Here is a 27895-nt window from a genome sequence, read left to right on the forward strand (position 1 = left end):
TAACAACAATACTGACATAGCTTCCTGAAATAATCCATCTTTTCATTTTCATATTCATTAGAAAATTCAAATGATTTTTAAATGTGTAATGACACAAAACAGAGCCTATAAACCTACACATTTCTCAGTTAGGGAAAAGTTATTCTTATCTGTGAGCTACTTAGAAATCTGATAACAACTAAAATAAGTACTGTCACTTGACAGAAAAAGGAATTCAAGACATACAAATGAAAAAATCTTCTACCTTAAATAGACAGAAGATATGCTTGAACTGTACAGTGTTCTGGGATCTGCACACTACTCACACACACCTCTGTCTTAGCAGGTCCAGTGCACAGTTCAGTACTGGTGCATCAGAGCACCAGCCAGTTCAGCATAGTCTTTCTCAAGTAGCCATGGTTTAAACACAGATGTATGTAAATTTTTAATGTAAATATTTTAATATTAATTCAATACTTCCTTCTTCTGTACTTTCCATGCCCCTTGTGATGCAAATGTATCTAACTAAACCCATCATCCTTTTTGTGGCATTGTGAGGTCAGAGACTACATGAACTCAGATCAATGATTTACAATTATTCTCAAGTAAAAGAAATAAATGTCAATAATTATAGCTCACAGAATTCATTAATTTTTTTCTGACCTTTTTCAGTGCAGATGATAAAGTTTTGCTTCTGTTTTCATTTTAAAATAATTTTTTTGATTATATACATTTGGTTTTTTTCCCCTTTATTAAGTGAATTGTAGGTATCTAGAAACCATTGCATCTTGAACCTGTAAAACCACAAACCAATCGATCCCTACCTCCAATTGCTCTTCAAAACTGTTAAAAATTACTTCTGTTTTGATTTGGATGTTCAATATTTTAAATTAGCACTTTTTTTCCACAGGAATAGAGGCCACTGGACAGAGAGAAACTTTTCCTACTTTGTGGATGTGAAGTGTATGCAACAGTAAAAGCAGGAAAAAGAGTTTCCACTTTTAATCTGGACAAGACAAAATCCCACTCACTCTCAAAAAAGTTAAGTTACCCAATTTTTACTTACATTGCTATCTCAGGGACTTCTGTATCCCAGAACTCACTACTGGGTTGTAGTCTGGGGAAAGAATTCCTCCAGAAATCCCAAAGGATTTTGTGAGTAAAGAAAAAGGCAGCAAAATTGTAATGAAATAGAGAACACTGAACATTGCAAGAAGCATCACAAATACATACAGCTGGGTTTATGTTTTTAATAAATTAGGGCTGGCCACTTTGTCTGCGTAGCTCAGTTCCTTTTTTATCCTCTCTCACTGCAGCTTTGTCTCTTTTTCTATCTACTCCCCAAACTAAGGCTAAATGCCAGTGATATTTGATAGCTGAATTGCAGTTCCCAAGGGCAGTCTGGATATAAATTCATATCCAAAGTCCAACCCAAAATAATAAAAATCTTTCAGAAGTCTTACAGAAATAACTGGTCATTTCAATGTCTTTTCTTTCTAATACCACTCTTGTCTGGTTTTGTTTTGGTGGTTTTCTTTGGGGGTTTTTTTGGTGGTTTTTTTTTTTGTAGATTCATTTATGTTTACCACTACTCTATTATTAACATCATCTTCTGTTGGAGTCACACACAACTTAGGTTCCTCACAGAAAAGCATCAGTTAGTTTTTTCCATAAAACATGTGGGTAGTAAGTAAAATGAATGTCACTCTGAGGTCTTAGAGACAAAGATCTTAAAGGTAAGGATATTCATAAACATTATACACAGGAGAAAAACACGCCAATATTTCTCGCTATTAATTATAAAGTTGCAACCTGGAGTTGTATTCTAAAACCTGGAGTCTTCACATTCCTTAAGAATCTGACTATAAACACTGTTCTTTCAAATCTGATACACAAAGGATAGGACAAAGAGCTGAGAAAAGGAAACAGAATCATTCCTAAGAAAGACTCACCCTAGGCAAGAAAAAATGTAAGGAGTTTTCCTGCTGTAACTTTGGGCATTTTTGTTATGTGCAGGTTTTCTTTGATTCATCTGTTCTAGGAGGATGGTGCACCATACAAGCAATGCCAACATTTTGTTTGCCCAATATCGGGTCAAACAAATAAGACTGCATTGAAAATCTAATGTAACTAAAATGTTTGCATGGCAGCACAAAGATACAAGGCTGAATACAGAGACAGACTAAAGTTTATTCTTCCTTGCTAACCAACCACAACAAGTAGATTAAGGAAGAGCTGTCATGTAAGAATATTTTACTCTCTGTTAATAAAGTAACTGTCCAAAGCTACATTTCAAAATTACTAAACAAATAGTTTAGTAAGAATTGTGGTCTTACAAACTCAGAAAATTACCTAGTTTATCCTAATAGACCAGCTTACTTTTTAACTACAGAAAAAGAATAGAAAAAAATAGAAGACAACAATTAGATCAAATAAATTGATTACTCAGTAGTTGGTAAAGAACTGAAGAATAGTTTCTGTAATTTGCCATTTTGAGCCTGGGCTAGACAATTCAACTATTTAGGTTCAGATATTACTTGTCCCTCAAATAAATCCTTAAGGAATTTCCCTCATCTTTAAATTTTTAGCTCTGATTTCTCAACTTTTTTGTCACTCTCATTAATACTTTTTCTATATAAAAGTATTAAAGCCATACTAACAGAACAAACCTTGGGAGACTCATTTGCTATCATTACATTTTAGGCCATAATTTGATGGTTGTTTACTATAAATACCTTTAACTCATGCACACAGCATCTCCCCTGATTTCAACTCACTCAAATTACTGAACTTTACAAATCAGGACTGTGATCTGGGACAGTCTAGCTTTAAAAGAAAAACCATCACTTCTTCTTGAATAAAGACATTGCATAACGTAAAGAGTTAGCTTGCTCTTCATATCTGTTGGAAACAGAATCCAGTACAAAGTCCATGACTAAGCTCTGCACTGAACTAACTACTAGAAACAGGTAAGTTCCAGCCTAAAATTGGTATCACAGTTTTCACTAATGCTTGATCAGAAGGAGTATTATAAATAGAAGGACTATAAACACGTTTAAATCCTTGCTATATTTCTCTTAAGGAAAAATGTTGAGCTTCAGTAAGATTTATGAGTAAGCATAGACACAGAAAAACCTAAATGAAACTTCCAAATTGAACTATGCACTGATTTTCATTTTGACAAGGACTTGCCTCTCACTAAGACATCAGTCACTATTTTGTCAACAGCATAGATGCTCTGTAGAACCCAGAGTACAGTCAATGGTATTAAACCAAGCCCACAATTTTTTTCAATGTTCTCCTGGTTTAAGCAGAGAGACTGAGAACTGCAAAATGTGGCAAGAAGCAGATTCCTATTTGTGAATATTCATGTAAAACTTTTGATAGCATTCAAAAAACATGAGAAAAATTCTTGTGCTTTATGTCTGATACAAATCATGTTATTAGGTTAGCAATTCTGTATGGGAATCATGAATGGTCTCTGTGCATGTCAAGATTGCTTCTTTCATGTGGTACATACCGTGCCTTTGAGGAATGCCTCATTCACTTGAAAACATAGTCCTAGAAACAATGCTTTGTCTACTGTTCTGCCCCTTGTCATCTTGCATTAGCAGTAGAGGAGGAGAGCTGATTCAGATAGGGATAGCTTCCTAGTACATTTACTTTTGATTAAAGACAATATTATTCTGTTTTATGCAGTAGGGAAAAAAATTCTGCGCTATTAAGAGTCTATAGCACCCTAATGCAATCTGGCAGAACACAGAAGGAAAACTGGGTCCCTACTGAGTTCTCTGAAGAAGCCAGACTCAAACAGAGGAAAAACACGGGCAAGGAGAGCTCAGACACAAACCTGACCACAAAGAAAAATTAAAAGCTTATTCTAAGGGGTAAAAGTTTTCTATTATAAATAATAGAGTCAGTAGAGTCTTATTAAACATATTTTCTTCTGCACTATTTGTGAGTCAGATTCCCTTGTCTATTACTATAAACATAGTGTCACCAGTTAGTTTTGCCTAAGTAGCCCCCACTGGCTTGTTTAAACTAGAGCATTCCTTTTTAAAGACTCATTTCTTTTTTAGTTACTTTGCATGCAGTGCGAAACAGTGCATGCTCTGCTAAAACAGAGCTGCACAGGAGGAGGCCAACTGCATAATAATTCTTGAAGAGACTGACAATAGCTTGAATTAAATTATGCTTTCATTTGTCTTATGTGTTTCAATCTAATTTGTCTTAATAGCATGTTTGCAACACGTTAATTATAAGGACTTGACACTATACAGTTGGTATTTAGCAGAACAGTGATTTGACTAGGAAAGTGAAATCTAAATAACTTATATGCACACAAATTTTTGGCAAAAAAATAGATTTGCAATTAAGCAATTTTTCCTGCATTACCTATGAACTCAGCATTTCTAAAAATGATCATCATAAACCACCATGTCTCAGATATCCTTTCATTTGTCTAGTGGTCCTACTAGAAACAACCTACACTGCACAAAAAAAATCTACCCATTACATAAAAGCCAAATGAACAGTTAAACACAAAAAATCCACAGAGAAGCCTCCAAGCTGAGCTGAGACCTGTTACTGTGTTCTGTGAGAGTCCTGCCATTGGCCTGTCAATGGGAGAGAGACCCCACACCAAAAGCAGCACCAGCATTTCTCTGAAGTCAGTGAAACTGTACTTCTTACAGCAGCTCTGAATTTGGCTCACTGAGGTACAGAATGCACCAAGGAGGGGGCAGGAGCAAATCTCAAGTGCTGAACATAACTTATTCATACATTCCTCAAGTAATCAGAAGGTAGACTAAAATGTTATTTAAAAAAAGAGGTGAGAAAGAACTTGCTGACATCAATTTGTCTTTGAAATATCTTTCAGTAATATAAAAGGCTTCCCATGTTACTTCTATGAATTGTCTCCCCCACCCAGATCCCAGGTGTCAACTAGCCTCAGTTCCAAATATATTCCAAATTAAACACTTTGCACATCCTCCCTGAATGTGTTCTTTTCAGGGGTGGGTGTGCTGGACAGTTTGGCAGAAAGCATTTGCTGTAATTAGACAAACACTTCAGGAGAAACAGTTGAACAGATTTTCACTGAACTGCTGTACCTAGTTAGATTTGTGCTTCTGTTAATAACAACCTCTACCACTTTCAACCCTAAAGATCTGAGATGCAAAAGACAGCATGAATAATTCAGTGAGCAGAGGGTCCTGAACCTACCCTTCCTTTCATAAAGAGAGAAGTAATGCACCTCAGGTATAAAGTTTTACTCTAGCAGGGCTTAATCTTTCTTTCTCTTTCCGTGCTTTGTTACTAAGTGCTGTGTAGGTGTGAAAAGCTGTATTACCATGTAATTTTGTTAGGATCAGACTTCCAACTACCTGCTTTGCTTCATGTTCATTTACACAGAATAATCAAAATCTGTTTTATTTCCTAACAATAGCAAATTTTGCTATAATTATTTTAAAATGGCAAATTCAAGGAATAGCTTCCTGGTTAATTCACACATGGCACCTATCCACACATGGATAAAATACCATATTATTTATTACCTTTCTCATAATAAACTTTGTAATAAACAACTGAAAAACTAATTTGTTTTTTGACAATGGCAAACCTTTGAATAGAGAAAATCACAGAGTCGAACACAGAGTGCAGTCCTGTGTGGTAAGTGGTCTCCATAGCAACCAATAGATTTTATGCTAAGTCTGGCCTTTAAAAACATTTCACGTTTACCACCGAGAAAAAGATGGCCTTGATTTAAAAATGATACAACAAGTATCTTGAATGTGCATGCTTTCTCTTCTCTCTTGCAAATAAAATTAGCAGACGTCCCTTTAACACTAAATCCTCTGAGAGCTGCGTGTCATCATTGACGTATGTGTGGGCCTCCTTTAGGCTTGGAAATTTTTTTTCCTTGCATATCATTGCAAGACTTGAAGCCCTTTCCCCCCCATTTACCCCTCCTTGTTTTTCTCTATCCAGAACAAAAATAGAACATCAAGTTCTTATCTCAGCCAGTGATCATGGTGACAGTGAAAATATTATTGCATGCTTATCTATAGCAGTTTCAATCATACAAGCTTATAATAACTTGCAATAATGGAAGAAGTAGTAACTATAGCTGCAACGCCTGCTACAGCCTAATTTATTTTCACTCCACATTCAAGTGACTGAAGCCCCTAAAAGGAAATGTATTTTTAATAAAGAAAGATTCCAACTTAAGAACATGTGTATGTAATTATTGACAGTGATATGCAATAAAGAGTTGTATGATTATAATCATTAGCACTTAATGAGAATTTTGTTTGCAACACTGGAATTTGAGTAACAGGACATGAGAGTAGATATAGAGAATTCTAACTGAATTTATTGTTACCTTTTCAATTCTTATAACCTGGCAATATAGGGCACATGACTTTAACATTTAATCCAAAGCAGAGCTTGCATGCTCAGGTTATTCCTCTTGGCATGGGTGTGGGATGCCTGCTTTTCGTTGATTAGGAATGCAGCCTGGAGAGCTTTGGATGTGTAGGAGGGGAAGATAGAGAGATCATTTGTTGCTATTCCTGTAAAGGTAATTTCAACATGCATTCTGTCATCATGGTGACAGTAATAGCACTTCATGCATAGCCTTTCACATCATCGAATGTTTGGTCTCTGTATTCCATTCCATCACAAATACCATAAAAGCAACACTCTACCACACTGATAGCTTTCTCCACAATTTCTTTTGTGCAAAGTACACTTTCTTTTCACTCTAACTTCAGAAAGGTCCTGTGTTGAGTCTTAGTAAAGAAGGCATCAGAATCAAGTTCTGTTTGCCATGAAAGAAGACAATATAAGAAAATTTAATACCCTTTTTTTTATCTTTCTACTATGTTCTACTAGACTTGGGTTTTTCCAAAGATGATCATCAATGCACCAACAAAAATTGGAGCCTCCACGGTGAGGGAAACAGGCAGAAAAACAGACGCTAAAGAACTTCTGTGTGAAGAAGCATGATCTCCCGTACATCTCTAGAGAAGACAAAGCTTTGTCGCCTGTAGAAAATAAATATGCTACAAATCTACCTAAGATACAGTCAGTGCAGCCCCAACAAGGCCAGAAAATTCTCAGGTAATGATAGGGAAAGGCAAGGTAAACACTGCATGCCATTCCTTTTATTTCTTGCATCAGGATACACTAAGCCACTGAGGGGAATCATTAATCACAGTAACAATGTGTGACGGTGTGCCAACGAAATCTCACTGTAGCATCAGTGTATCCTCCCCACCGCCGCCACCCCCTCCTCCCATGCTCTTTTCTTCCACACAGATGGAGAAACACCATGCCAGAGTTATGATTAGCATAGGGTTGGAGTTATCAGAAACAACTGAGCAGTTCCTGACAGACCACTTTTCATATTTAGAAGAGAAATCAGAAAGACACGTACTGCAACTTCATTGCAAAAGGATGGAAGATGGAAGCAGAATGCTCCAAGGGAGGACCCCACCTGTCAAGTGCAGACAGACCTCCACAGAACTAGTAAGGACCACAGTGAGAACTTAAGATCTGCATTCCAGACCAAGCAGCACCACAATTTCCTTGGGAGTTGTGCTCTTAAAGCTTGCCTTCATGCCCTGCTTTGAAGGGAAAAGGTGAGTATTAATACTATGGGATGCAGCAGCATTTCCAATAAGCTTACAGGAATACCACTGCAAAAAGACATCTTGCACAAAACATAGGATAAAGATGATGGTACTGTATTAGCATGCCTTCTACCCAGAATCTTCTTCCTTCACATTCTCCTAGAAGCTAATTCATTTATTTTGGTTTTTTTTAAGCATTCTCTTATCATCATATGTACTTTTAGCAACTCTGTTTTGACTGTACAGACCTTTCATTTTCCCTAGTTCTCTAAGAGAAAAAAAGTATCACATGGCCAATTCTGAAATGGACAAGAATTGATGTGTTCTGAAATAAATATCTGCTCTTGTTTTGTGTTATCTGGAGAGACACACATACCTAGAGAAATGTTCCCCTAATGCAGGAGTTTCTAATATTGACTCATAGCTATTCTAGTGAATAAGCCTGAAGGTCTGTGCTTGGGGAAAATGAAGCAGGTAAAACACCCAAGGCTTTCATAAGGCAGATTCAACAGCCTTTTTCTTCTTGCTTCTAATTGGAGATGCAGCAATGAGATCTTTCCTCAAACATGGCAGAGTACTGATCATATTTGAAAGTGGCAACTTGTTATTAAATACCTGTCAAATATTCCAGCTTCTATAGTTAATTACAATATAATATTCACTGCCTTGAGACAAAAAAGTGTCAACATAAATTTGAATTAGGGTGTGAGAGGGAGCAAGACAGTAGGTCCAGGCACTAACCATCAAAGCCTACACGCTATATAGGCAGACCAAAGGTCCACCAGCTGCTGTCCAAGATAAAAATAGTCCCTCAGAAGTATTTTAATAGGTATTACAAAAACTTGTAAATGGACCCAACTTAGAAGTTCAATTCTGTCACTGCTTTCTCCACACAGAGAATATGTGGTTGTTCTAGTAAAAACATTGTTTTACATAATGAAATATCCTAGAGCCTATTAATTTCTACATATAAACTGTTTTAATGTAGATGTGTCAGGAATCTGAAAATAATGCCTAGTGACAGCTCTAGGATTAAGCTCTTCTCACTTAGGTTGAATTGCTAACTTTGATTGTAAATTGCTTTTAAAGAGCAAAGCATAGACTGTAAGTCCTCCCAATGCCTCCTACTAACTGACATCAACAAGGCAACTGGGACAAGTATATGCTACTAATTCATCTTAATAATCTGTCAGCAAATCTGTTCTAATAGGATGTGTCTTTCATTTTGATTAAAATGACCCTCTGAAATGTGGTCCTCATAGAAAGTTGACAAGCAGAGGCAAATTTTGAACAGTCTGGCACTTCTAATTTTATCTCTGGAAAATCAAAGTGCTGTTAAATACTCTTACATAACTACTCCCTCTGTTTGTCTGTCTTTTCTTAGCTTCCATATGAAGAACCTGTTAATACCCCTTTGATGATCAATAACAAATAGTCCTCTTTGGTCCATGTGACACATTATTTTATTTTTTATTTTCTGCCTCCATGGTATGTCTTCTAGTATTGCTTGGAAATGCCAGTAATTCAATGCTGTAGTCAAATGAACTATATGTTTTCTTAAACATATAGCCATGCTATGAAAACACTTCTCATGCCATCTGGAAGGTTATAATCTCAGGATTTTTTAATGTATGAGGTGATGGGGTACATCACGTTGTCCCAATACTCATACACATTAAACTCTTCAATATTAGATTTTTATTGTGTTGCTATGACATGGTATTTTCTTTAGGAATCTCATTTGTCCTCTGTCCTAGGACCAATCATCTTGAATTGGTAACAAAAACAGATCTAACATTTACTGTAAGGATGTAAGACCACAGATTTGATATTAAAGTTGTCAACACAGACTTCCTGAGTTTTCTAATTAGACCATAATACATTTCACTTTATGATTCCTGACACACATAAAATGCAATTTCAGTGTTACTATTCTAGGTCAAGTTGCATGTACATTAGAAAACACTGACAGTGCCTTTAGAAGCTAGTTTTAGGCATCAGGTAGACCAAAAGTTGCATCAAGAAAATAGCCCTGACTTGGAAAGGCAGTCGGGAGAAGAAAATATTCCCAGTAGGCTGTTGGTAGGAAGACAATAATTGAGTAAATCTGAAAAATCCACTAAAAAAGTCCACCAAGTTTTTGCTTTTCAGCTACCTGTCATAAATTGTTAGAAAACACAGGTTCTAACACTTCAGCTAGCTAAAATGGAAAAAAAAAAAAAAAGAACAAGATACATGAGTATTTTTGAGAGGTTTATGCACATTTCTTCCTCCACAATTTTGGAAGGGCTAGTTGGTAATTTCATTCATGCTCTACTTAATATAATGGGAGAGTCTGGACCTGTTCCAAGACAATGTGATATAATGAAGAACATATGTTTCATCTTGAACATACACATGCTGTATTCCCTTCTTACTTTTCTAGTCCCATACGTCTATCCTATCAGCATCAGCCTTAAAAATAAAAATTATGAGACAAAACATTATCCCACAAATTCTGATTTACTGTCTTTTCACATGAAAACTAACTATTAATAAGGTTTTAAATAATAATTCAATGCCAGGAGTATAGAAATATGGGACAGAATAAGAGAAGAAATATGAAAGTTCAGGTAGCAGTTTTAGTACAATTTACCTTCCTAGATAGATCAGTTAAAGCCAGCTTGATACATTTTTTCTCCCTCTTCCTGTACTAAAATTCGAGTTGTTCTCTCTAATGTGCAAGACAATTCCTTGATAATTTCATCTTTGCATTAACTGGAAAGAAAGGGTTCATATGTATCAAACACAAGAAGTTCCAGATTCCCCAGCTCTGTGTTGGGTAACGACATGTGACTGCCAGAATCAGGCTTTGTACACCTCAATCTCATACCACAATAGTAATATGTTACTACTCTTCCACAGTGTAGATTTCCCTGATAAAGAACTGGGATCCTGGACTATAGTATTACATAGCATAACATGGCATTTCTGTCAGAAAGCAATGGAAAAAAGTATCCACCTCCTCCGGACTCATATTCTTGTTGTAGCCTCCCCTCTGCCCCTTCCTTTTGGGCAGCCTTTCAGGATCTGAGCTGAAATATGCCACAGAGGGGTGGAGCATGTGTATGTGTCTTTGGAGGGGGGCTAGTTCTAAGGACACACATGGATGTTCAGCACCTTATAGTCAGACATGTACCAATTAAAGGAAAAAAGCTGGGAACATACAGCAAATGTGAAAGGAAAAGCAGGGACCACAACCTCTCGCAGGAACATGCACAAAACTGCACCAAAGATAGAATTAGCAAAAGAATGGAGCAGAAAAGCACATAAATTTTCCATTTCTATGTCTTTGGTTTTTAAATAAAGGCAGCAGTCTGATATGAAGCTGGATTTTCACATCTGTTTCCTGTCTTCCAATTCTGAATGAGTGCTAGATCAGATTTTGGATTAATACCTAGAGTATTCAATGGAATGTGATACCCCTCCATGGATTCCACTTTTTTTTGTCTGGCTTAGGATACCAAAACCCATCCTGAACACCATTTCTTGTCACAAGTCTCACATGGGTACTTGAAGCAGTGAACCAATACTGTTCCTACCCTGTGCAAGAGGGAGAGGAGGCTTACACAACCTGCACAGCAGAGGGAAGCTGCCAGCCTGCCCTGAACAGGACTCCCAAGCATCAGATTCACAAACCCTGCAAGTTTATTCACTTGGCAGAAACAAGAATATTTAAAAATGCTTCTTCTACTGACACTTTCCGTCTCCACAGAAATTTTGTTTGTAATATGTAACTTTCATAGACTGGCATCAACATTCCTGTTCTTCAGAGAAAAAGACAGGTCAAAGGAAGAAATAGACCACTGAAGGAGCAAGGAAGAAGCCAAGCATGTCCTGCTCCAGAAGGGAATTTTAAAAAAATTAAACATTTTTAAAAACTGACTCCACCTTCACAGATAAACTATAAGTGCTTGTCACAATCACTATATAAGAGTAAAAATTTTATGAGGGGTCAGGCAAAGCAGCAGAATTGATGTTCTCTGAAGTACCCAGTCCTCCAAGTATCGTGCCAGTAACTTAAGCAGAACCGTGTGAAACTGTACACTCCAGGTGATACTTAGCAACACTGCAGCATTTTCCAATTTAATTTCATCAAATGGTTTAAGGGGGAAAAAGCATCTTAAAAAAAAAGAATCATAAAATTCTACTGTTTAGCAACATTTTCTCAGTATATTTTTAATTATTATTCTGATTAACTTATTCTGATTTTTTTCTTCAATTTATATCAAAGACGACCTTCAAATAGTAAAAACCAATCAAATAATAAAAAATTCCAATTTACTAAAGACTCATTTATCCCCCTAAATAAGTGAGATAGATTTCAAAACTGCAAAGAGATTAAATATTTTTCATCATTCCAGCTCCAGCCCTGACAGGCTGTCACAATTTCTTTCTTTCTACCACAGAAAATCTAGGAACATTAATTCCTGGGTTGTTTTAGCAAGAAGGTGCTTGGTCCCCAACCCCAAAAGCACAGAAACAAGTTGTCCCTTACACTTGAGAGGCTGAATCCTAAAAGAAATATTGGCTCTAAGAGCATAGCATGTGAGGTGAGAGACAATTCATGTTTACTTCAGAACAAAGCATGTAAAGAGGAAAGGAAAACCTTTTCATCAAGTAGAACCAGCTACACTGGAGCTCAGAAAGCAGTTTTCTGCTTTTGGCTCTACCTTCATGCACCCTGGGAATACCAGCAATTTCTTCAAATTTCTGTCTGCTTTGATTTACCCCCATTAAAAAAAATTATAATTCATATACAAAACAATTCAAGATGTATAGATGAAAAACTCTCTAACAGATATTAGATGGTTTTCTGCATTTTGCCTAAGATCTAGAGTCTTAAAACCTTCTTTAATTCACAGTTCAGTGAATTATCCTGAAACTAAGTGTCTTTGGATAAAAACATTTGCATTTAGATACATTTAACCTTACATTAAAATCAAAAGATGAATAATCCTTTAATGCTCCTGTCATATTTATTAGCTCTGCTCAAGGTGAGCAAAAGCTCTTGGGAACAGCTGTGGCAGACATTCTTTCCCTTCACTCATTCACTATTTTTTCCCTTCTTTAACTGCAGGAGTTCAGTTCTAGCACTATTTTTTCATACTAGTTTTTCCCTCCTGGCACAAAAATCAGACTGCAGCAAAGACATAAGGGATGAAGGATAAAAGAAATAAGACATACACTAAATTAACTGTATACAGAGTGAAAGACACACTAAGCTCATTGTTCATAGATACATTCTGACCTATTCTACCATGAATCTCTACATCATATAAATCCAAAGATTCTCTCCCAAAGCTCAGCCTAATTATTTCTTCTGTTTGTGTTCCCAGAATCATTTAGGTTGGAAAGGAGCTCGAGACCATCTAGGTCAACTCACTGCTCAAGCATAGAACAGGTTGCTCAGGGATGTGCCCAGCCAAGTTTTGAGTATCAACAAGGCCAGTGGCCCCACAATCCCTCTAGACAACCTACTCCAATGTTGGACCATATGTACAATGAAAGGTGTTTTCTTATGCCCATTGTCACTTGTATCACTGAGTGCCACTGAGAAGTTTGATTCCATCTGTATCCCCTCCCATAAAGGCATTTATATAGGTTTATATATAAATGAGCCCACTCAAGCCTTCTGTTCAGGCTGAACAGTCCTGACTTTGTCAGGCTCTCCTGACAGTAGATAGGCTCCAGTCCCTTAAGCATCTTCACAGTTCTTGCTCTACTCACTCCTGGAAGTGAGCCAAGAACTGGACACAGCACTCCAGCTCTGTAGAGGGGAAGCATCACCACTCTTGGCTTGGGGGCAAGAGTCTTCCTAACACAGCCCAGGATTCTGCTGGCCTTCTTTGCCTCAAGGGTGCACTGCTGACTGTCACCCCACAATCTGTCAGGACCCAGGGTCCACTCCACTGCAGAGCTGCTTTTCAGCCAGTCAGACCCATGCATGTACTGGTGCCTAAGGCTGTTCCTTCTCAGATGTAGGACTTGGCACTTCCATTTGCTGATCACAGCCCATTTCACCAGCCCACTGAGGCTCATCTGAATGACGGGACCATCATCTGGTGTATCAACCACTCCTCCCAATTTTGTATGACCTTCTAATTTGGAAAGGGTGCAAATTTGTCCTACCACCCAGGTTCTAAAAAAAGATGCTAAATAGTGTGGACCCCCATACTAGATCATACAAGTAATTGAGAAATAATTTATAGAGAATACAGAGACACACAGGTTAATTTTATTGCCTTTCACAGGCCTCAGAATACTCTATGGAAAAGAGTCTTTTTTCCATAATATTTACCTGAATCCTTGCAAAGCTTTATGCTTGTCAGTACAACAGAAGCAAAAGAAATACAGTAAAAGAAACAATTATGAGATTATACTACACTGACTTATTGGTGGGCAACAACTCTATTTATAGAAAAGAAGTAGAAGTACTGAGGAAAAATATTATGGAAAGAATGAGAATAGGAAACAAAATGAGCAAAAACTGTGATGGAAGATGGAAGAGTGAGCATGCCACCTATAAGAAAGGAACAAGGACAACTTGGCATCAGCAAAGACTGTCTTCTGTGGCTGTGATCTGCTAAGGTCTTACAGCTCACTTACTTTCCAAAATCTGATTGTTAATCTTTCTTTTATAGCTCAATGATGACAGCTACAGAGTACTGCTAAGACAATATCTACACCAAAAAGCCCTCAAAATACTCCTCATTCTTTCTCATTTTTCCTCTTCTGTTTTGACTAATAGAGATGTGCTCAGAGGTTCACAGCATGAATGCCATTGCAAAAGCAAGGCCCCATTCCTGACTGCAGAGAACATAAAATCTTCAACTGAAAATTTTTCATCAGCTACAGCATAGTAACATCCATTATGACTAATTTGTTTCCTTGTATCAGTACTGCAATCAAGTACTAAAATAGCCCAGAGTTTAACTGCTGCTATTGACAATCGAGCCAGTAGTTTGGGGCACTAACTCCCATCACAGAAGTCCATCTGCCTCTAATCTATTAGCAGAAATGACTAATAATTGAATGTTTAACACTATCTACCAAGCGTTAACTGAACACTGTTCACCTTCAGGCTGCTCATCATTGTCCCTACCTCCTTCCCACCATCTCACTTGGTTGAAGGTACATCCTCTTAAGATCTGTTGGCACAGCTGTACCTTAAGTTGCTTCCTAACAAGGCTGTTCCAGAATTATTTGGGTTAGTTTGGATACACTCTAAATTAATTTTTCTATTTTGAATAATTTTGACTGAAAAACACAATAGAACACTTACCTGTTCCATCACGGAAGCTGATCAGACAGGACTGAATCCTATCAACCTGTCCTGAATTTCAGTAAGAGCATTATGTCTAACTGCAATCTTACTAGCAGCAGTAACCTTCTACGTTACTTCAACCTTGCCATCTGGTAGACAGAATGAAAAAAAGGTCTTTTCAGGCAGTATTTTTGTATGATGGATAATGGGCATTTAACTTCTGCATTCCCCTTAAAAGCTCATCCTCTGTATAATGAGCACTGATTTGCATATCTAGACTTAGTATGAATACCCACCATAACAGGTCTGTTTTAGCAGTAGCATGATTTCACTTTTAAACCCAAGATGGAGAGAGCAACTGGTGGCTCTCTCTATGGGGGTACTCACATAGCAAGGTACTCTGTCTTTATCTCAAAACTTGAGTGTTTTCATCCTGCTGCTGAGAATGGAGACAGAGAGCATTTGGGTGGGCAGCTGACTAAGGCCAACCTGGCACTGAGCCAGAATGGCATGGAAGAAACAATGATGATGATGAAAATGATACCAGATTTTGTAATTCATGCCAACAAAACACCGGCCATAGAGCTTAACCTTGACTATATGCATTCTAAAGTGTTATGGAATATAAACAATATTCTTCATTACAACTGCAGTGCAGACCTATTGTTTCACATAGCAAAATTCAGAGCTTGCTCTTTGGTGGACACATTTGTTTGGATAGCATCATGAACCTGATAAAATTGGGAAGCCCTTTTGAAAATTCACATCTGATAGGAATTTATTTCTATAAAAAATCTTAAGGTTCCCTTCTGTTCTGGTTAAAGAAGCCAAAAATGGAAATTGAGCAATATGACTAAAACTTACCCTGAGGCATAAACCCTGAGTTCTTTACAGCAAAGAACTGATATTAAAAAAATATATATTTAAAAAGTTTCTGCTGCAATGGCAAGCACAAAGAAAACAAAATATGTGAGGCTTGCCTGTTACATAATAAATATGTATTCTGCTCTCTGTTATGTTGCTTTAAAACCAAACTAATACAAGGGACTAAGAATGTTTCCCTGGCATGTACTGGTACAAGAGGGATGGCAGGGAAGAGCAAAAAGAAATGCAGAGAGATGGTCACACAATAGCATATGACTAAATTCCAACTCTGTCTTCCCTGCATAGAATAAGATTAAGAAATATAATTTTTACATCACCTGGCATTTATTTTTACTACACAAATTTTGTTAGCCCATTTTGCTATAGTACAGACTTTGTTATCATTTTTTGACATACAAAATGGAAGACATTGAAAGCCCTTTATTTTTTTGGAAGTAGCCCTGCCAGCTGTATTATATGAAAGAAACGCTTTGAAGAATATTCCAGAATGAGATATTCCAAGTTTGCCAGTACCAAGTTTACCCATTATGTTTTCCATTTTAATGTCAATAGGAAAATCAGACACACACAAAACACACCAATCAAAAATAACCCTGACACAAACCCACAACTCAAATCAAAATCTAAAATATCATCATAAGACCCCAGGTCCAAGGGGTTCACCCCCTCCATGTTCTTTTCAAGGGAATCTTTGATAGTTTTACTGTTGCTTCCATTAAATTTAGTGTAGCTATATGTTTTCAATTGCATCAAGCTGATCTCAAGAGGGATGATGTCAGAATTTCTTTTCTCATTTGTATACTACATGTAGCCATCTCTGTCAAGTGCTCTAACATAAAGAGACTTTCAGAGGAGAGTCCTCATTCTTATGCTTAGAAAAATCTTCAAGGTTCTCCCAGTATTCTGTGGCACAGCATTTTGTTTTACATCTGAGACCTAGAATATTGGAAGGATACAAATAAATATATTAGATCTTATAAGTGATCTCCTCTCCCGAGCAAAAAATGTGGTTTCTGTGGTATTCTCCTACCATGGAATGATTGTTTTACAGGTATTAAAATGCAGAAAAATGAAAGGTGTCTCCCTTTCTTTGTCACACATACATAAAATAATCAATTCCTTCTCTCTGTTCACTGAAGGCTGTGAATAAGAAAACAAGCATTATAATAGGGAAGAGCAGGATATATTGCAGAGACCTAATGAGAATGAAGAGTTGCAGCCAGAGGGCTGCAGTTGCTGAGCACAGACTCCACTGCACACATGTCACAGGTAGGTCTTGTGTTTCCCTACTCACAAAGCATTTGCAGCATCATACAGGAGCATTGGAGCCTGATGCCTCTGCAGTGGCAGTCCTAGCAAATGGTTCATGTCATAAAATTACCTTTGCTGGTACAGAAAATAATATCCCATTCTGAATGTATTTTCAGAGGTTTCTAGGTGCATTATATCTCAAAATATACTAAATGTCTTTGCTTGCTGACAGACCTACACACTTAGCTTAGGGTTTGAAAGTCATGCTAAAAGCAGGTTAATTGTAATAATAAGGTGCTTCAAGTAGGGGCAAGCTGTCACCTGGAAACCTGCCTGCATTCAGTAGTAACCCTGGTGAGCCACATAAATATTCAGCTGATCATCAGGATACAGGACACTGAACACACCCCATAAAAGCCCTAGTGCGCAGCCATGAAAATTCTACATTTACTTCTACACTCCCTAAATACTGCTGAGACTCAGTTACCCTATCATTTAATGAACTCTGCACCTGAAGAATTTACTGTGCTATAGGGAATAGTATCTACACAAACACATGATCATGTCAATCAGCACCCTAACATATGCCAGACCACAACATTCAAGTATTGTAATAATTATTTCATTTGACCATACCAACCAACAGTTTCTAAAGCTGTTAATAACATTAATTAGCAAAAAGTAGAGACTTCCTATTTCAGGTGACATGGTGTAAAAGGTGAAGTAGAGATTTCCTTTTCTTAATTTAAATCTAAGAGGAAAATTGTTGACCTTTTTTTTTAATAGTAACTTTTGAGATAGTAGAATTTCCTAGGGATTAGTAACATTTTTATGGTGACACATAAACACATACAAGATTAATTAACTAAGATATTTGGTAACATGGAAACTGAATTAATCTGTTACAATTGATCTTTCACCTTACCATATATTTAGCCATCCATTTGTAACCTGATTAAATATTATCCAAACATTGAATTCTGCTTTGGTGGATGTTTTGGCTAAATAGCTGAGGATAGTGTAGCACAGAATCGTATCATATATCCTGTTTACTATAGCCCAAAGACAAAATTACAGATTCTGGTATGTCAGTTATTTGGTATTCCTGTGATCAGGAATTTTCCCATGACTGTTTCTAATACAGAGAGGTTTAAAAGACAGTCTTTAGCAAGTTGGCCATACATTACTTTGGACTTAACTACACCAAGTCTACAACTTTGCCACAAAAAGTTAGAGTATCTCTGTGGCCAAATTTTGGCCAAATTCTGAGGAGTGTGATCACATTAATTTACTAGGAGCCTGATACAACAACAGAACCCTCACACTTGAGTAATTACTCAGAAAGCCTGAACAAATAATGTAGTTGAGATGGAAGATTCTTGTTCTTTTATCAATTGCCAGATACGTTATTCTTCAAGTCCTCACAAACATATACAAATACATTAAGTGCTGTGCTAAAAGTTACATATTATAGCAAGAGAAAAAAGCATGTTCTGAGACACTTCAGACAGATTAGTATCAATTCCCCTTCATAAACACAGTGAGATAAAGAATTAGCCTTAGCAGTAGAAGAAGAGAGAATTTCTGTAATAATTTTCTGCTTTGTGTACTTTTATCATGGATCAGCTGCGCTCTGTGATCTTTCAGAAGTATTTCACACATGCTGTGTGGGTATTAATATTGAGGCCAACAACAGAGAAATACATACTGGGTGCATACTTCACCCCGTGTGTCAAGCCAATCTAGCACATACCACGTTAGCAAAACAGCAGTTTCATGAGATTTAAATTGTCTACATTTTATAATTGCACACACAGTTACTTAACTCTAAAATAAAGTCTTACACAGAAGAAATCAAGCCTTAGATGTGAATATAACGTGTCGTATTTTGAATCATTGAGGCAGGGCTGAATTCATCTGTGTATGCTAGAATTCATCAATATCAGAAATTTGCAATGTTTACACATTCAAATCAGAAATGGCAAGAAAATCAGAATAATCAGATATGTAAAGACACAGCAGCCATGCAGTTGCCCACAATGTAATCATGAATGCAAAAAGTATTCAAATCAAGCCTTAATTATACCAAATGATATAATAAAATGCTTTGCTCTTGACAAAACCATCAGGCTAAAAGACCTATGATGAACCAAGCCCCTTTCTTAAATAGCAATGTGGCTTGTCACTTTGCATGGGAGGAGTTTGACATCATGATTCATTGTAGCTTCCAAAGGACTTGAGCATTTAGCATAGGAGACAAAGCAAGGAACACTGTAGAAATTTGGATTACTTTTAGACAGTTATGCTGTCATACTGCTATAAAACTCTGTTAATAAACAACGAACCAAATATGCTACAAATTGCACAAAGCTTTCATGTTTGAGAATCGCAATCTAGAAGACAAGAAGCAGATGATCAGGGAATTATAAGATCAGTAAAACCCCAGTTTAATAAACAGTGCTCTTGGTTCTGTGAAAAAATGTTACCATATTACCTCTTTTTTTAACAGGCATCCTGACAGAAAACTTAAGACAGGGTTTCAAATATGATTATAAGTTAGCTTTATGGATAATTATATGAAGTACCTTCTAATCATGAGAAACACTCAGAGAATGCAGAAAGGTGCTTGTGCAGAAATAAATGAGTGACAAAGCAGACCAGCAGCACCAGACAACAGGTGCCTCAAAAAACAAATTAAATACAGTAGATAGGGAAGTGGGAAGCCCTGAAGGCCTTGAAAGCAACAACTTTTGGGAACAATCTGGAAAATTATTCTCTAAGTTGGTTCTACCAAGACAGTAAAGTGTTATTTTTTAGAAAATTACTACCTCAGCTGTACACAGTTCCATGAGTATCACACCGCTTTTTCTTTCCACACATCTCTCTTCTTTAAGAAGCTTAGGAAAGAGAGATAGTCATGAGTCACTCACTTTCTTTATTGGACTGAAATCTTTATTATTTAAAGGAGAGATAAATGGAAGAGGGCAAAAAGTAAAGAATTCTCTCCTGCCTCTAATGACAGCAGTTAGGACTTAGGAACAGCTCAGGTTGCTGCGGCCTCCAAAGTGCACTTCCACAATCACCTGGTTTGACAAGATATGGGGTTAGCTTTTTTAGAAAAAAAAGAAGTAAAAAAGCTTAACAAGACAATTCTCTAAAGTTCTTTTGTGGCTGAAAGCACAGACAACAACAACAACCATCACTTTCACTCCTGTAGCACATCTGTTGCAACAAGAACAACATGTTATGGCAGAACTCAACTGTGTTGAGTTGTAAGGATGCAAAGATGCAGTTACAAAACATTTGCAATGCAATTTTACCTATTAATATCTTACCCATATTCCAACTAAGTTAGTCTAAGCTTACAGTGGGACAGTATCTAACACAACAAACTATTCCACTATTTCAAGTAATTGCACTTCATTAATCAACTAGCTTTGATAAGTCTTGGGGAAAGTTTCGTATTGAGCTTTTGTGGTGTTAGAGATTTTTGGGGTGTTTTGGTTGCTGCTTTTTGCTTGGGTTTTGTACATATGTTTGTTTTTTGGTTGTTGATCATTTTCCATAATTTTAAATTTATTGAAATTACTGTTTTATTCTGCCTGCTGCCATTGCTAGTTTTATATTTTGTTTTTTTCAAGGACAGTGGAACTGGTGGAAGACTCAATGTACCAACAACAGACACAATCCTTATCCAAATGAAGAGGAAGCAGGCATGAAATACATCTGCAAACACACCATGGGGGATGGCAGTGTGTGCCCACTTTCCATGAAATAATGTCTGTGGAACAACATTTGAAAGCTAAAAACCCTGTGACTAATGCTCTGCACTCTGACACCTACAAAGAGATGCATTGCCGAGATTACCTCTGAGGTTTTCTCTCAGCAATTACACCAAATATTTAAGAACTTTCAAAGGATTAGCAGAAATAATTTATTTTGTTCGGGCTTTATTTTTCTTTAGAAAATTTATTTTACTATCCTTAGAAAACAGTCTAGCAGCAATGCCTCCAGATGGGAATAACAGTAATTCACACACTTTTCTGTTTATCAGTAGAACATTCTTTATATTAATGCCAAAAGATTTCAGGACAAAATATATTTCCAAGGAATTGATTATCCCTCAAATATACAGAGTGAATTAAGAGGTACCACAAGTTTCAGTACTGCCAGCCTGGTGAAAATCAAAACCAATATTCTCCTTTGCTTATCAGCTCTCAAAGAAGTCCCCACAGCAGCACCCTTCTTATGTATTAATGGTTTCTTGTTTTCCACTGTTCCTTAATGTGACCGATGAGAAAGCACCTATGCTGGAGTCTTAATTGCTTTGCTTCAAAGCTGAGAACAGACCTGGAAGCTTACTGTTCCTAAAAATTTGCCAGAATTTCCTTGGCACAGATGGGTAGAACAAGACATGACTGATCGATCATTGTTATTGCTAAATTGGAAAGGACTAATTTAATTTTAAAATGTATTATAAACATCATTTCTCTGTACTGCAGTTCCAAACTCATGAGTCACTTAATGGCTAGATATGTGTGTATGCGTGTGTGTGTGTGTGTGTGTATTATTTGCATTTTACTCCAAACATTCCAAAAGGAGAAGAACTAAAACAACCCTCAAAAAAACCCAAAACCAACTAAACAAAATCACCCCACCAAAAGAGTTTGAAACTTAAAAAAAAATAGGTTTAAATAAATGTGTAGTTCTTAACCCACATACAAAAGTGTATTCAATTTTGCTGTCCTGATCAGTACCAATTTTCTAGGTGTAACAAGGATACTCAGAAGTGAAACTATCAAAACAGAAAAATAAGTCACATTTTAAAGACTATTAAGGGAATTATTTACCTTCCAGAGTCCATAGCTAGTTAAAATGCTCACTAAATGTTTAGAGACTAACACCCAAACACAGAAAGCATTAAGCCACTCTCTGGAACAGCCTCCTTCCCTTAACATCGATGCCTATAGAGTGGGAGAGGCGAATAACATCTATTGCACCTATTCTTACAGAGGTAATTCCTAAGCCATATGCATTTTTAGGCTGACATTCACATTTTCCTATTTTTATATTGAAGATATGCTTCTATAAAGAAAATAATTTTAATTTAATGAGAGAATCTAAATTCACCTTCTATCCTTGCTGGAACTGATTATCTTCAAACACATGTAATAAGGCAGAACTAAACACAGAGATTGACTTGTGCTTTGTTGACACCTTTTCTTCTATCACGTGAGATGAAGATAAAGGCATGACCATCTTTGGCTGTTTCTCTGCACAGTTTTTTGACACTTCTGCACTTCTCTGAATTGCACCCTGTGAAACTCAAATCTCTTCATTGTCTCCATTTTCAAGTCTCAACAGATAGGTATAAATGGATAAATGGATTGCTAAATTACTACAAAACAACCACTTTGGGTCCAGATTATTAGACACATTCCAGTTTCTTTGTATTTTTTTCTAACTTTTAACTCTTAGTATCAGGCCCCTGGAATTTCCTTTTTTTTTTTTAGTAGCAGAAGATTACTGTTGGCAAAAGGCACCTAGGATTGTGCTTGTGATGTATTTTCCTTTTCACAACCAATGTGGGAAAACACACCAAGTACCTATTTACATATTACACTCATCTTGACTCCATCTGGATCACACTGAGCACTTGTTCCTGGGAAGCAAAACAATGTGGGTGACTCCAAATACCTTACTGCATTGAGATAGTGCATTTCCCACAGCATTAAGAGATACAAACTCCCTCAAGATAGATTAAAACCCCAATCTTTTTATTTTGCTGCATGTTCTGTGTGCTGCCTTCACAAAAGGCAGTGTTACTGTTGGGCACTTTCTCCAAAGACTGGCCACTACAAGTGTTAAGGGATGCAAACAAATAGTTCACCCTGAATGTACAGCTGTACCAACAAGTTAAGAACCTGACATTGCCATAGCATCTTCACATCAAAGAGATAGTAATATGCAGGTAAAGGTAACACTGAGGATACAATAACATGACAACATCATGAGAAATAGCAGAAAAAAACGCGATGCAACAACCAAACAGGGGTACCAGCTTATGGGAATTGTTAAGCCTGGCAGAAATTACCTGGGCAATGATATCTGAAATACCAAAGATGTCAAACCCATAAAAATCAGGACCAATGGGAAAAGAGTAAATATTTACTTCAAAGGAGACAAAAGTGGTAGGGAGAGAATTGGCAAGTAGAAGAGGGGGAGGATGACTAAGAGAGAAAAATGATCCAGTAATAATTGACCACAGTACATGACAAGCAGTCATGTGCTTAATCACCACATTTTGCACAGGTCAGAAAAATCACTGCTTCCATCATGTCTGCCTCTGATTTACTTGCAGGCTCAAGAAAACACACCTATTTTCCTTGGCATCAGTGAGGTAATTCTTGGCGTACTCTACCTAACATCAGCATAGAAACGACTCACCTTTTCCTCTCTTACAGGGAATATTTGTAAACAAGTTAACATATTGTAAACAAATTGTAAACAACTTGACAAATCTAGGTTAAATTCACCATGTTACAACAATTCTAAAGCATATTTTTAGCAAATCTAGTGCTTATCAAAAATTTAAAAATTAACTACATACAGTAGTCCCCTATAATTCTCAGTGCATGAAACCTTCCACAAAAACTGTGTCAGCTTTGTTGTAAAGGAAGTTTTGGAAAGCTTTTTTTATAAAAAACTTATCCATTATAAGGATAATATTTATTATATTTCATAAAAAGAAAGCTGTTTATGATGAGGGAGGGAAAATGGGTTCCCAATTATATGCTGAGCAACAGACAACAGCACCAGTCTCAAAATGTTAACACTGAATCCATCTCAAAAGAAATTATTTTCTGTAGGATAAGAACTCATAAAAACTCAGGATCCAAAGCTAAACATGACTGTAACATTCTAAACATCTCAGGTCCACAAAAAGCAGGTTTTTAAATCTCAACTTGCTCTTCCCCATGACCTTTTCAGCTTTCTTGGCTGGAGAAAACCTTTAGACAGAATGATTTGATCTTCAGGGATTCTAGACCCTTCTGATTTTAGATAACTATAATTCTTCCCTTTTCTTCCAGGAAGGTAATTTCCAGTCCAATGCACACATTAGGCACTTTAAAGCTTACATGGGCTTGAGTCAACACTTTCAGCAGCAGGACTATGCACACCCTTTTGTGTCACCTTCCTGCACAGCTGTCTCTCTCCTGGCACACACACTCAGGGAGCAGGATATGAGAGCTGTCCTAAAGTAAGGTAAACAACTTAGGGTATTTGTCAAGTTTTTAAATCCCCTTCAACTCACAGATCTCATCTGTTCCATAGCCCCAAAAATATTTGTTTATTCATGGAGAAGGAGCTCATGTTCTTCAAGTTCAGTGCCAGTTTATGTTAAATTTTAGCATCTGAGAAGCCAAGAATCAAGAGTTGCCCTAAAAAAACCCAAATAAAAACTCCTCTCTAAAAAAACCCTACAACCTCTCCTCCCTCAAACCTCACCTCCTTCAAAAAAACAAAAAAAAAACCCACAAAAACAAAACAAAAAACCAAAAACACACACAAAAAAACATACACAAAAAATACCCAAAACACACAAAAAACCCAGACAACCAAATCCCTTAAAAACTAGTTATTCTCAAGAGAATTGAGACCTGCTTGTGCAGATTAAACAGATTTGCACTAGTTTGAACTGCTTAGTTTGCATTCTTTAAGCCTTTTTGTGCGTGAATTAGCAAGAACTCAGCAGTAGCAAGTGCGCCACTTTGTATTAAATTAGTTGAATTCACTCCACTTAAAGGATGAAATAACCATAACTAGGACAAAAAGATGATCTTGCCTATCTTAAAGGTTTGCAGCAGAATAGCTCTTACCAATGGCTTCATATCAGTACAGTACTAAATAACAAACCCAAGTAACCTCATGTTGAAGATATATACCTGAACTTCAACTGAAATCTGTTTTCTCTGTTCATCAAAGGCTTTTCAGGCATTCCTACTTATATCACATCTAAGAATCTTTAAGACCTGATTTTCAAAGGTTTGGCACTAAGAGTTTCACAGAGAAAAGGTGAAGAGACTTCAGAAGAGAAAACCCAATTCTTGGACCCCTGTTTTTTTCCCCTAGGGAATTAAGTGTCACCTCAAGCATAAAAGACGCATTTAGGAATACTTTTTTTAATACCCCTACATCTAAAAATAAAATAAAATAAAATAAAAATAAAATCCAGATTTGGTTACATAAGCAAATCAGAGGCTAGGCATCTTCTCAGCAAAGGCATGGAAATTTATATATATAAACTAGTCCTATATTTCTTATAACTTAACAACAGAGTATGTAAAACTGAATACACATGGAAAAAAATATTTGGTAGAGCAGAATAAAACCCTGAAAATTCTTAAATACTTTATATTTTCTGCCATATTGTGGAGAATATCAGATGGAAAGGCCATAAGTAGCAGATTTCAGTTTATAAATTTGTTCCAAAAGCCACAGATTATTTTTTTTTATTTTGACTTACTACAGAGGAACTGAAGGCCTTTCCATTGAGTTTGTATCAGGAAATACTGAGAGCATGTACAAGACTCTCTTGTAACACTTCTCTCTGGAAAAAGCGGTTTCTTAGTTGATCAATGTGTCATAATAGTAGGCAAAAAAAAATGAAAGTTCAATTCAGTTTGCACATCAGTTTGCACAATCACATCCAGAAATTTCTTTCCAAAAGTGTGCCTAGAAGTTCCCAGACCAATCCAGGTTTGTGCAGTTCAGCTTTTGCCATAAATCACAGCAGAACTGTGACCATCCTCACTTATGTACAGCTGCTACGTGTAGGTTGAACACGCTACATGGATCCTTGGCTTTTTTTCCCTTTTTCCATTACTAGATATCATCTATGGGAACAGTGATGGAAAAAAGAAATCCATGGTCTTCAGATCCAGTGGTCTTGTGGCTTCTTTTTCAGAGAAAAAGAGGTCTGTCTCTTCTGAACAGAAATAATGGTGACATTGCTCAGAGAAAGGAGAAGGCAACAGAGCAAAACTTGACATGAAAAGGACAATTACTCAAGCGTCAAAGGGGGAAAGTGAAGAGCCCCTATCAAATCCAGAGGGAGGAGCTGGGACAGCAAACCTTATGCATTTCCATACTCACAATCCTTGGCTGACCCCTGCACATTCAGAAGAGTACCCTTTCTCACTCACACAAACCTAGCCATTCTTATGCCCAGCCTATACCACATCATCAACAGAAGTTCACATTTTATGATTCCTTAAGGTAACATTAAAAATACACAAATCTCCAAAATACAATACGCCTTCTGTACCACTACACTACAATTGTGAAACAAAACTTATTCAACTGAATTTTTGCAATAAAACAACTTCACAGAAACAGATGCTATTTCATACACAGTGAAAAGGTTTCTTAATAGTACCCTCTAGTAAGGCATCACCTCTTCTAAATCAGCATAGCATTGTACATTGGTGCAATATCTAACTTTTGGTCAAAAATGGTTATTAGATCTCTATTTTCAAACAAATACCATTTTTAACAGGCCTTTAGAATTGATTCCTAAGCACTAACCTACAGGAATAAAACTCTCTCCCACACAAGGCAAATACTGCAGCCTCTTTACTATTGCTAATAGATGCTTTACTGAAAAATGTCAGCCATGACTCAGACTCACTTCTTCCAAATAGGAGATCATAAGTTTTGGCATTTTTGAAGCCCTGCAGTCATTAAGCTATATATATTTTTACATACACAAACACTCTCCTTTTTTGCCCCCTTTCCACTCTGAAGTGGAAAAAAAATCTCTCATCATCAGCAGCTTTCAGATGGAGCTGGGCCTTATAAATCGAGATGATCTATGGCACAATAATAAAAAACAAGAAAAAGAAGCAAAAGCTGGTAGAAGACAAAGTACAAACTAGATAGCATTGTTTTTATGACTAATATTTAAACACTGTTGGAGTATACGAAGGACAGTAACAACCTGCAAGAATCACAGTACCAGTAAACTCAGACAAGTCATTGTTCATGGTGGAAGCCTCACAGCCAGCTCCTGTCTGCTCAGCAAGAAATTGCCAGATTCCTCATGCTGAGCTGAAAGGAATTTTCATATTCTAAAAGACCTAATTATGGCAATCAAAATATAGTGATGATATGCCCTTTAAACAGCAAGCAGGCACCTGCACAAAGAAGAACGGGTTCCAGGTGCACTGAAATGAGTAAGTGTCAGGATGAGTGCCAGCTACACCTCTCTGGTCAGAACCTTAAACATGGAAAGACACTTTAAGAACCTGCCTGGAAAAGAACAAGAGCCCATCTTCGATCCCATTGCCCAAGCTAAGACAATAAGTAATTTTAACTACTTGCTTGACATAAGTTGCAGAAAAGTCAGCTAATTAGATCTATTCTAAAATCCAGACATCCTGCAGATGCAGAAATAGATAGAGAAAAGCCATTTTCCACAGGTTCAGAGTGCTGCCACTGCAGGGAGGCTGAGCTCAGCTCAGCTGACAGGGTTGCTCAGTGCTGCTGCAGAGATCTTTTTTATTGGAGAAATTTAGGACAACGCTTAGAGTCGTGTCAGCTTTCTTTATTGAGGTCTTCTCAGAGATTTGTTTGACACAATATATTTTACCAGATCAAAGTATTCTATATGTACGTTAGGCAAAGTAGAGAGCTTGCTGTACTTCCCTCTCCTCTCTCAGAGTTTGAAACAAAGCATTAAGAACCAAGGCATGAGCCATTTATCTGCCAAATAAAGATCAAGGATGATTAAGAGCCTCTGGCAAATAAAGATCAAGCACTGTTAAGAGCCTCTGACAAA

General features: G+C 36.9%; 2 long non-coding RNA genes across 3 annotated transcripts in view; one reads left to right on the forward strand and one right to left on the reverse strand.

Moving 5' to 3' along the window:
• The window catches only part of LOC146767607 (uncharacterized), a 121760-nt gene that overhangs the window by 27451 nt on the left and 66414 nt on the right, over positions 1-27895 (reverse strand). The gene's annotated exons all lie outside the window — the stretch shown is intronic.
• On the forward strand, positions 315-27895 carry LOC110470518 (uncharacterized). The gene is made up of 3 exons (XR_002465431.4): positions 315-2948; positions 6874-7101; positions 7394-27895. It is a non-coding gene; the product is annotated as an uncharacterized LOC110470518 (long non-coding RNA).

This window comes from Lonchura striata, chromosome 4, assembly GCF_050655825.1.
Source record: "Lonchura striata isolate lonStrDom1 chromosome 4, ASM5065582v1, whole genome shotgun sequence".
Taxonomy (NCBI): Eukaryota; Metazoa; Chordata; class Aves; order Passeriformes; family Estrildidae; genus Lonchura; species Lonchura striata.